This window comes from Chinchilla lanigera, unplaced genomic scaffold, assembly GCF_000276665.1.
Source record: "Chinchilla lanigera isolate Chin_1 unplaced genomic scaffold, ChiLan1.0 scaffold00206, whole genome shotgun sequence".
Classification (NCBI taxonomy): Eukaryota; Metazoa; Chordata; class Mammalia; order Rodentia; family Chinchillidae; genus Chinchilla; species Chinchilla lanigera.
The window spans coordinates 414,214-424,938 of NW_004955607.1; the positions used below are offsets into that span (position 1 = coordinate 414,214).

Below are 10,725 nucleotides of genomic sequence, written 5' to 3' on the forward strand. Positions count from 1 at the left end.
CCGGGCGGGAAGCCGGGAGCAGGGTGCAGGCCGCGCGTGCGGGGCGGCGGGGGCGGCGACGCGGAGGCGCCGTTCTGAGCGCTCTCGGTTCCACTTCGAACGTGTCCGGCGAGGAGCTTGCAGTTAAACGGCTGTGCGTCAGTGGCAGTGATTACTGACGGCGTCGTGGAGACCTTTGGCTCTTAGTACAAGAGTTGTGTTCAGGGTAATGTTAATATTTGCTTACAAGATAGGAGTTCTTAAAAAGTAGCCAAAACCTTTCATCGTACTTCTTTCTAGTGACCTTTGCACCTCTTAAAAAGTATATGCATGTTTAATACCTGCTACTAAATGGCGCACACTTTCGGGTCCCTTAGCTCCGCTCTTTCTCTTAATCTTGATATTTAAATGGAGATGAGATGTTTCTAAAGATTTCTGGATTCTCGGAAGGAACAAAGCTGTAAGACTGAAGAAAATGAGTGAAACATTGATTTGAGTGTGTAGGAGAAAAGGTACTCTTTTAAAAATATACTGATAAGCAGATGTACCAGTCGTCACACAAAAGAGCAGATTTTTAAATGATTCGTGTTTTTCAAACTGTGATATGTATTGTAGTGGCAGGTTCAAAGTTCATGTTGCACTCGGGTTAAATTTGAACGAGCTTGCATTTCTTAGAGTGGGCTGGGAGACGCTGGTTGTTGATGGGTGTCTAATGCAGTTAAGGTGTATCTGGGCCAAGATGCCAATTGACTAGTCAGAATGTTTTCCTGGAGAAAAACTCGTGGTGACTATAACTAGTTTAAGTTGCCATAAAAGTCTGTCATTTTTATTCATGTTGACTCCTTCCCAATGTATCACAAACTGAAAGGAACTTTATGTTCCTGTAGCTAGCTTACTGCCAAGACCTGAGACTCTGATGAGTAATCACGTGTAGCAAATAACCTTAATCTATGAGCCAGATCTCCAACCTAAATTCATCCTAATGTATAAAATGAACATGCTGAAATAATTATGTGGTCTTTCTTATTTTTAGTGGGAAGTGGGCAGTAGAGTTGTGGTCATTTTGTGAAGCGGCCTAACCCTAACAGCAACACTGAAGTATGCTGGATGCAAAGAGATAAAAACTCTGTCTTTAAAATTGCCTTCACTGTCTCTCTGGGGCCTCCAAAAAAATTTAACTCCACTACAAGAGCAGATGAACAGTAGTTCATGCAAAGAGACTTAGGAATAACGATGGATCTAAGTTGCTATTGATGATGTTTATTGTAATGAAAGTTTACCCCCAAAATCTTCAAGGAAAAGTTAAGAAACCTATGATATTTTTCCATCTCTGGAAAATTTATTACTAAACAGGATGTAGCATTTTTAAAAATTTAATAGCTTTATTGAGATATAACCAGAAAGTTCACCTTTTAAAAAAATGTAGTATAAATTTAACAATACAGTTTAACAATTTATTAATATGTACTATAAGTCAATATTTTTATTATATTCTTAACTAGGCAGTCACCATAATCTAATTTTAGACCATTTTGTCATTCCCAAAAGAAACATACCTATTAGCAGCCCCTTTGTCAAATATCAGTGCTCCATATTGATATTTATTTTATATATTTATCAAATTTATTTCTGAACTTCCAATTTTATTGCCTTCACCTACATGTCAGTCCTTCACCAGCACCACATTGTTTTGATAATTGCAGATTTTTAGTTTTGAAATCTGGAGGTCTGAGCCTTCCACATTTGTTTTTCTTTTCCAAGATCATTTTGGTTATTGCATATCCCTTTTCCAAGGACATAGCATCTTACATCGTAACTAGAGACAGAATGTTTATTTTCCATTTAGTGCAGAAGTACTGGCTTTTAATGCACATTATGTTTCTACAAAACTAATCTAATCAATTCAGTGAACTGGAAATATCAGTGCTCTTGTTTTTTTCCCATGTCACCCAGCTATATCTTCATTTACATAGTTATTATGAGACATAAAAATATGTCAAAAAATGTAAAGTTCAATATGAGTATTAATAACACTAGGTTTGGCCAAGTGTGGTGGCACACACCTGTAATCCTAGCACTCGGGAGGCTGAGGCAGAAGGATTGTTGTGAGTTCGAGACCAGCCTGGGCTACAAAGTGAGCTCAAGGCCAGCCTGAATTGCATAGTGAGACCCTGTCTCCAAAAGACAAAAAAAAAAAAAAGAAAACCACACTAGGTTTATAGTCTATATATTGTATGACATTCCTTTTGATGGTATTCAAGGACTTTTTCAGTATAATATGTAGCTATCCAAAAAAATAAAGGAAATGATATCCTCAAAAGGAAACAAACTTTACTCAGTTTATTTTAAATTACCACTATGTACCTTTTCCCCTGTGACTATTAATTGAGATACAGTACAAGCCCTTCTGTTTGCGAACAGTTCGGTTCACAGAAACCATTCTGCAGAATCTCACTTCAGGTCACAAACTCCAGATGTGGTCACAAACACAAATGCAGCCATCTTCCCTAAAATCATAAAACAGATTAAGTTTATAAACTGACATACCACTGTATATCGATTTGAGTGGATTAAGAGATGCCTAGCAGATTAGTAAATGAGAATTTTCAGATTTGTTCTTAAGAGTTGTCTGGGTGTGCCTCTGGGGTGTTTCCAGATGTGACTGGCAGGTAGGCCAGCAAACTGGGGGAGGTGGGGAGATCCATCTTGACTATGGGTGTCGCCAACCAATAGGCTTGCAGCCTGGATGGAATCAAAGAGAAGAAGGAGAAAGTTGGCCTGGTGGAACAGCTCCATCCTTCTTGATCGAGGGCATCTTTTTCTGCTGTGGCCTGTGAACATCAGACTCACACTCTTCAGCCTCCCAACGCAGGCTTACACCAGGGACTGACTCTCCAGGGAGCTTCCAGCCTTTTGGGGCTGCATCCCTGATCCCTCTTGGACTGAGCAGCTCGGCATCCTCCGTCTCTCCAGCACACAGATGGCCATTGTGGACACTCCCACCTCTGATTCTGTGAACCCTCTGAATAGATCCCTTTGCACAACTTCATGTGCCATTGGTTCTCTAGAGCACCCGGACCACTGCACCCCTGCCTCCCAGAATAAGGGTTATAGTCAGTCCTCTAAAACGTCAGTGAGGCCAAATCCGTATGTTCCTAGGCAGATTAAATGCTCATGAGTGTGGCTTTGAGAATGACCTTAGGAAGTGATTCCAGCCAATCTTCCTTGCTGGTGTCTGAACCTGCCTTTTGTTGTTTTACTAAGTCAGCATCTCAGCTGACTTGCCTAGGCTGCGCTCAAACTCATGACCTCACACAATACTGTCTCAGCCTCCCTGGAGCTAGGACTACATATAGGCATCTACTATCAATTCTGCCTTGAACTTACCTTTTAAAATTTTTAGTAACATTTTTCAATTTTTATTTGTGCTTAAAACTGTTGTAGCACTAAAACATTTCTGGTTTATTAATCAGCTTTCATGAGAATGTTAAATTTTGAGAATGACTTAACGATTTGTTACTTTTCTAGTGAAGCCAGTTGGTGGGGGTGTCAGGGATTGCACTCAGGGCCTCGTGTATGTTAGGCAAACTCTTACCACTGAGCTACATCTTCAGCCAGTGAACTTTTTGCTTTTTAAAATTTCTACTATAAGTTACTTCATAACTCATATTCTGATACATGCCTAATAGTATACTTTGCCTATTAAAATGCATATACATTTTCTTTGAAGTATACTGAGGCTGCTGTATTATTTAGGATGTCTGGGTATTTAATCATCACTTTACTTTTTCTTCTGCCCTTACATTATCAGAAATGATATCATAAGGCAAAGTAACTACTTCATGGCTTTATTCAGAAGAGAAGGTTTCATGTTTGTCTTGCTCCGTGTTGTGTTGCTATAACTGTATACCTCAGACTGACTGATTTATAAAGAAACTAAATTTATTTCTTCTGGAGACTAGGAAGTCCCAAGAAGAAGAGCTGCTTCAGGTGAGAGACTCCTTGCTGGTGGGGATATGGCAGTGCCTGGCACCACAAGGGAGGCAGCAAGCTGGCCAGAAAGAGCGCCCTCCTGACGCAGCCATTTGCTTAATGAGCTGCCAGCCCTTTGATGTGGGAACACCCTTGACTCCTGCCTGCAGGGGTTAACTTGGGTGGTGCATCAAGTTTGGGGGACACGTTCACACCCTAAGTGTCATTCTGTGTTTTATCAAGGCTCCTTTAAGACTTTGCACCTCCTTTAGTGCGTGCCAGGATATTTGGTATCTGTGTGAGGATCTGAAATGTTCATGATCTAGAGAGCCCTCTGTAACATCACAGAGATAGAAATTGTCACATTCTTGGAGTCACTCACTTCCACTTTTATTCTTGACAATAACTGTGCTACAAGGCAGAGGTATATTGGCATGATTTGATGCTTGTCCTGTTATTGTTAATATCAAAAAAATGAAGGAGGATTTTCACTTCTGTTGTGAAGACCATGCTTTAGAATCCAGTCTTTCCACCTTGTGATAGCATCCTTTTTCTACTATGTCAAGTTCATTTTAAAATGTATTAACATATGAGGCACTTGGGATACACAATATACAAATAAGATCCCAAGTTTAGTGAAGTTGAGCACAGTTCCTTTTTAAAATTCCCTTGTCTGGTTATTTTTGTAACACCAGCCGTAAGGTTATTGTTATGGTTTAGGCTCACGTGTTGGAGCTTTGGTCTCCAAAGCAGCAATATTCAGAAGCAGGCAGGCCTCTGGGAAGTGAGTGGCTAACCGACTGGATCCACACTCTGATGGCAGTTTTGGGAGGTGCTGGAGGGAGCCATCATCACCAGCCCCTTCCTTTTCTCTCTGCTTCCTGGCTGCACTGAGGTGAGCCGCTGGCGTCTGCTGAGCCCTGCTGCCGTGATGTCCTGTTCAGCACAAGCCCAGAAATAATGAAACTGAGCCAAAACGCTTCTTCCCTCCTTGAAGCTGATTGTCTTGAGTATTTCATCACAGTAACAGAAAGCGGACTAGCACAGTTACTGTACTTCTTTGAAGAGGCAGTTTCCCTTTTCTCTTTTCCCTTTTCCATTTTCCTGTCCCCTTGGTCCTGGAGATTGGACCCAGGGCCACCTGCATGGTAAGCACATATTCAGTCCCTGAGCTACACCCCTACCGACAGTTTCATTTTTTATTAGCGCCTGCGTGGACCTGTATGTTCCCGCTGAAACTTCCCATAACTGCTTTGCCCTTCCTGCATAGCATTTATTCAGTTCTGTACATGAAGTACCTTTAAAAGTTCTCTTTTCAATTCTCGTGTGTGAGCTCCTTTAAGTTTTTCTCTGAATTCATAAACTCTAAACCACCTCTGTTGTGTTGTTTTTCTTCTGGTCATATCAGCTACCGTGAGGAAACTCATTAGGTGTAACCAGGCTTCTCACCCATGGCTCCACACTTTCTGCTGCTGTCAACTGGTCATGAAGTTTTCAGAGCGCATGCTCAATAAATGTGCAAATCTAGAGTTCAAGAGAAAATTCATAGGAGGCCACAATATAGGGATCCTAAGAAACTCCACAAGAGCAGAAAATTCCACAAGAGCACTAAGGATGCAGCTCAGCGGTAGAGAACTTGCCCAGCTCATGCAAGGTCCTGGTTCAATGGTTCAATCCCAGTGCTTACACAAAAATGTGTGTGGGTAGCAAATAACAACAACAAAGAATTCCATGAGAGCTTTAATGCAGGAATGTTCATTTTTCTTTACGTTCAACTGGGGTAAACTTAAATTTTCAAAAGGAATTGAAATTGGAATTTTAAGTGAGACTAGAGACAGTGACACAGCATGCAGACTCATCGGGTCACAGAGCCAGCCGGGAAGCAGCTCAGCCGCTTCTGATGTGCCCCAAGGTGGGACACTCAGGACATGCATGGGCACTTGCTTCATTGATGATGGGAATTAAAACTGATGCAGCAACATGAATTTACGTGCAAATCTTCAATCCACAAAGAGGAAGGAAAGTGACTTCAGCTTGCAAAGAAGAGCTGAAGGGGACACAACTGACAGATCAGACTGACCTGCTCACACAAGAACAGGAGTAGCTCTCAGCACCACAGGGTGGGGAGGAGCCAGAGACTGTCCACTGGGTCATGAGTATGGCATTTTTGGGAGACTTCTTCCTCGTGTTTCAGGGCATTTCCTCGTAGGCTAAGATATGGCTCATGGCTGTTCTTGTCCTGGGAGAGATCATGGGTCCCCCTGCCTTCACAGCACACCTCCTCCAAGAGGAGGCCTAAGGGGAGCGGCACCCATACATTGTTAGCAGGAAAGAAGGGAGAAAAACATGGCTGTACCTTCAGGGGGCAACAGGTCATGGACTGAGAATCCCTGTCTCATGTCCCATGAGTGTCCTGTCCTATGTGGTGTATCTGTCAGGACATCTGACTGTGCCTAGGATCACTGCTGATTATCAGAACTGCTGGGGAAACCGCTGCCATTAGGTTAGCTAAGACTAGGGATTACACAGAGCAGCTTCCCGCAAGGCAGAATATCAGGCCAGCCCCCAACATAAACAGTGCTAAGCTGAGAACTCTTAGTCTAGGGAGATGTGGAGTAGAATAAGATTCAGTTATGTTGCCCGGCCTTCCAGCCCAAATACTGACTCTCTACCAAAGGCAGGATTAATGTTTAAATCTTTTCTATTTCAACATTTATTTATTTTGCATAACAAGATAACTTTGTTTTCTTCCATGAACTTCATGTATGGGAGCTACATCCACAGCCTCACACTGAAAATTTTCAGTGCAGAGAAAATAAACACTGTACCTTCCCAGTGATTCCAAGTATTTTAAGTTCAGCTGTGGGTTCCTCCCCTTCCCTAGTTCTCTATGATTATGTCGATGCTCCTAACAGAACAGCACTGCGGACTTCCTCTGCTAGTTTTGATATCAGTGCGAACTATCAAGTATGTATCTAGCATCTCCCGAATGTGTGATACTCCACAAGGAACTACAGAGGATTTTAAAACTACCACCTTTGCTAGTTTTTTGTTTGTTTTCTCTGGTGCTAAGGATTGAATTCACTGGTTTATATTAATATTTTGCCTTCTGTTTATGTGGGAGATCCTTTTTCTAAAAGCTGTTTGAAATTTGGGGCCCATCATTATTAGGGCTGGAGAACAGTAGCAGAATTCCAGAATGATTGCCTTAGGGTGAAGTAGCGACTCACCTGCTCTGAGGCCATCTCTGGGCGGGGACCTCGAGACGCACCACAGCTCGGCTCACCACCCTCCTGGGCACTCCCGCCCTCCCATCCAAGGTTCTGCTCCTCTTCGTAGCTAGAGGACTTCTGAACTCAGCCGTGTGGCCCTGTGGAGAGGCTCAGAGTTTGTGCACAGTTTCTGTGCTGTGCATTTCCTGCTTGTGGGTTGACGTTTGACTTTCTCCTGTTAATCTGCCTGTGGTCAGTTTGAACCCCGTCAGGTTAACTTGTCATCTGTAACTTTGCCTTTTCTTCACCTTTGCCTTGCACTCTATATTCTAAAGAGAAGCCACACCTGAATGATTCAGATATCATCTGCTGAAGTAGGCTGTGCCAGGAAAAAAGAACAAAGGAAACATCGGCTTGCGTGCTAGCTTTCTGGCGTGTGTATGGGTGTGTGTGGGTGTGCTTGTTGGGGTGGGACACTGAGAGAAGCAGCTCAAGAAAGGAGAACTTCACTTGGTTCCCAGCTTTAGAAGCTTCAGCCCATGGCCGGCTGGCTCTGCTGTTCTGGGCTCCATGTTCACGCCATGGCAGGGCACAAGTAGTGGAGGAAGCAGCCCCCTCCTGACAGCTGGGAAGGAGGGAGACGGAGAGTCAGAGACAGACTGTGAGAGGAAGCAGCAGGGGCCAAAATATACCCGTGGAGGGCACACCCCCAACACTGTTTCCTCCACCTAGGCACCCCCTCTAAAGTCTCCCCACCTTCCAGTGCCCCGTGAAGCTGTGAACCCACGTCCTAGAAGAGTCCATGTGTGAGGATGCAGTTACCCACAAAGCCTCCACCTTGGAGCACTGTTGCACTGGAGAACACCTCTTCACCCGGGAGCTTCTGGGAGACCCTGGGAATCCAAACCGTAGCACTCCATCTGCAGACCTCCTCGCAGCGGTGTGTCTTGAGATCTGCAGAAGCTGGAACATGAGTTGACCTTCAGAGGGCATCAGACCATGGGTCCTGGAGGTGGACCCTCCGTCTGTGTTGAAAGTACACCTCCTTAAACTTCTGGCTGGTGCTGTGCTTGCAGATGTTGGCTGATGGTTTGGGGCTGCAGTCCTATCTGCTTTCAATCAGCCCTAGCTCACTGTGGGAACATTTTTTCTGTCCCTCTCACCTAGTGGGCTTCTGCCCTGTGGTGAGGAAACCATTTCTTGTATACAGACAAGTTCATTCCAGCAGAACTTGGTCTTCTCTGTGAAAACACTGAGGACTTGTATCCTATGTCACATACCTGCTGTGATGCCTTCTTTAAAGCTTTGGGTTACTTTTGAGTTCAAGTAAAGGCTTGTCTCATATTTACCGCTAATGAGATTTAAGCAACTTATTGAATTTCCTTTAAACTACAGCTGCCAAAACTTCAGTCACACGCACAGTGTCCTTTGCCCTGTCTGTATTGCTTTTGCTGCAAGCCATTTCAAATCCTGTGTAATCAGAGAAGATTAGGAAAGAAACGGAAACTGCATAGAGAAAAAGGTGTGTAATTAAAGAGCAGAGAAATAAATGTCTATGCAGAAATACATGGGCAATATGATGTACTGTATCTTCTCTGGAGTGATGGGGGGTGGTAATGGGCCCTGCATACCTGTACCACAGCGCTGTAAAACAGGTGAGACTAGGAGCTGCAACAGTCAGAGAAACTTGGGAACAGGTGGGCCAAAGAGGAACCTGCCTGGAAGGGAAGAAGATAAACGAAGGCAGTGGGGTGACTGCTTGACAAACGCAAGCAGGGCAGCGAGGCACCAGGGCGGAGGTTCACGCTGGGTATTCGCACACTGGAGATAGAGGCCTGCATGCCAAAGACAGCGAAACAAACACCAACGTTTAAAGCAGGAAATACAGCTCTACCATGTAAAACCTAAGAGCCAGGAGCCCCTGAGGGTGCGCTCTTCCTGCACCACTCCAAGGCCCGGAATGCAGATCTCCTGCCTCACCCTGTGGGCACCACCTTCCCTGGAGCGCGCTGGGCAGCAGAAGGGTCTGCCAGCTCCAAGTGTTTCAGACGGGAGCAGAGGGAGAGCAAACTCTGAAGAGGCCCACAGCATTGCCGTCTCGAGGAGATGTTCACCATGGGAGGGGGGAATCTGCGGCCAACAGGAGTGCCCTAGGGCCCTGGCACAGAGCAAGAGGACGCCCTCCCAAGGGACCGTGTTCACGATGACCCTCTTCCTGGAAAGAGCAGCACGGAAGGTATGCCCCGTGCCCTGAGTGCTGTGTCTGCCGCCCTGGAAAAGAGCAGGTGTCACCCTTAGTCCTTCACAGTCAGAAGTCGACCAACTGAGGATTGAACACAGACTGACATAGGAGAAGTACAGTTCCCCAGGGGAGCACTGTGGTACCAGCACCCTTCACAGTGCTCGCTTACGTAACCATCTTTCCAGTGTGCAGGACACGGGACTCTGCACCGTCAGTACTTTTCAGGAAAACAAGGCACTGAAAGATGGCTTTTTTCCATATTCCGAAGAGTGAGTTTTACGTGTGATCTAAATATTGTGTATTTAATACTTATGTTTATTGCTTGGTACAGAATGCCTTGGAAGAAGCATTCCATTTAATTACATGCTACAAGAAAAATATTAAGGGCTCTTCCTTAATAAATTTTTCAACTGAAAAACACATTTGATAACTTCATGAGGTTTTTGCAGCAAAACTTCAAATGGCATACACTTAGGTCAATAAAAATAGAAGTGTTGGGCTGGGGTCTAGCTCAGTGGCACAGGTGCCTGCCTGGCAAGCAAAAGGTCCTGAGTCTGATTCCTGGTATCAAAATAAGTTTTAAAAATAAAAGTGTTGAAACACTAAGATCATTTAAAAAGCCTTAAGATACTGTCTCATTTTAGTGTTCACAAAATAGTGCATCAATTTTTACTCTTTTTTTTTGGTGGTACTAAGGATTCAACCCAGGGCCTTGCACATTCTAGACAAGGTCTTCACCACTGAGCTATAACTCAGTACTTGTTAAAATTTTACTTTGAGACTGAGTCTTGCAGAGTCTGGACACAAACTTATGATCCTCCTGCCTCAGCCTCCAGCGTGGCTGGGCTCATAGGTATGCACCACAGTAGCTAGCTGTAGCACTGTGTTCTTCCTCTAACTGCAACAAGCACATTTCATATAAAGTGTTGGGATTCCCTGAGCTATTCCCAGAGCTTTTTCTGGGCTCTACACTGAATCTGGGTGCACAGAACTGTTCTTTTCCAGACAGAACCTGCGGATGAAATCTTAATGTTCTTGAGTCAACAATTCGCCCATTACTGGGTTTCGGAGCATCTGGAGGGCCTCCAGAGTCACGGCAGGACCCCTGCGTTCTGAACAGCGTGTGCGGGATGGGGCGGGGTAGCTCTGCTGTCTCTCAGGCAGCAGCCCCCTCTTTCCCACACACAGATTCCTACCGTCACCGGTCCTGTGGTTGCCTCTTCCCTCTTCCTGTCTCCTTGCCAGCAGCCCCCTTGCCTGCACAACCTGCTCCCTCCCTGGCTCGTCCCCTGCCTGTCCTGCCATCGTTAGGACCCCACT

The 10,725-nt window shown here is 44.7% G+C and overlaps 1 long non-coding RNA gene across 1 annotated transcript; it reads left to right on the forward strand.

The window, feature by feature from the left end:
- The first annotated feature begins 6 nt into the window (after positions 1-6).
- LOC106147641 lies at positions 7-9,823 on the forward strand. Its single transcript, XR_001232574.1, has 2 exons — positions 7-205; positions 7,927-9,823. It is a non-coding gene; the product is annotated as an uncharacterized LOC106147641 (long non-coding RNA).
- The last annotated feature ends 902 nt before the right edge of the window (positions 9,824-10,725 follow it).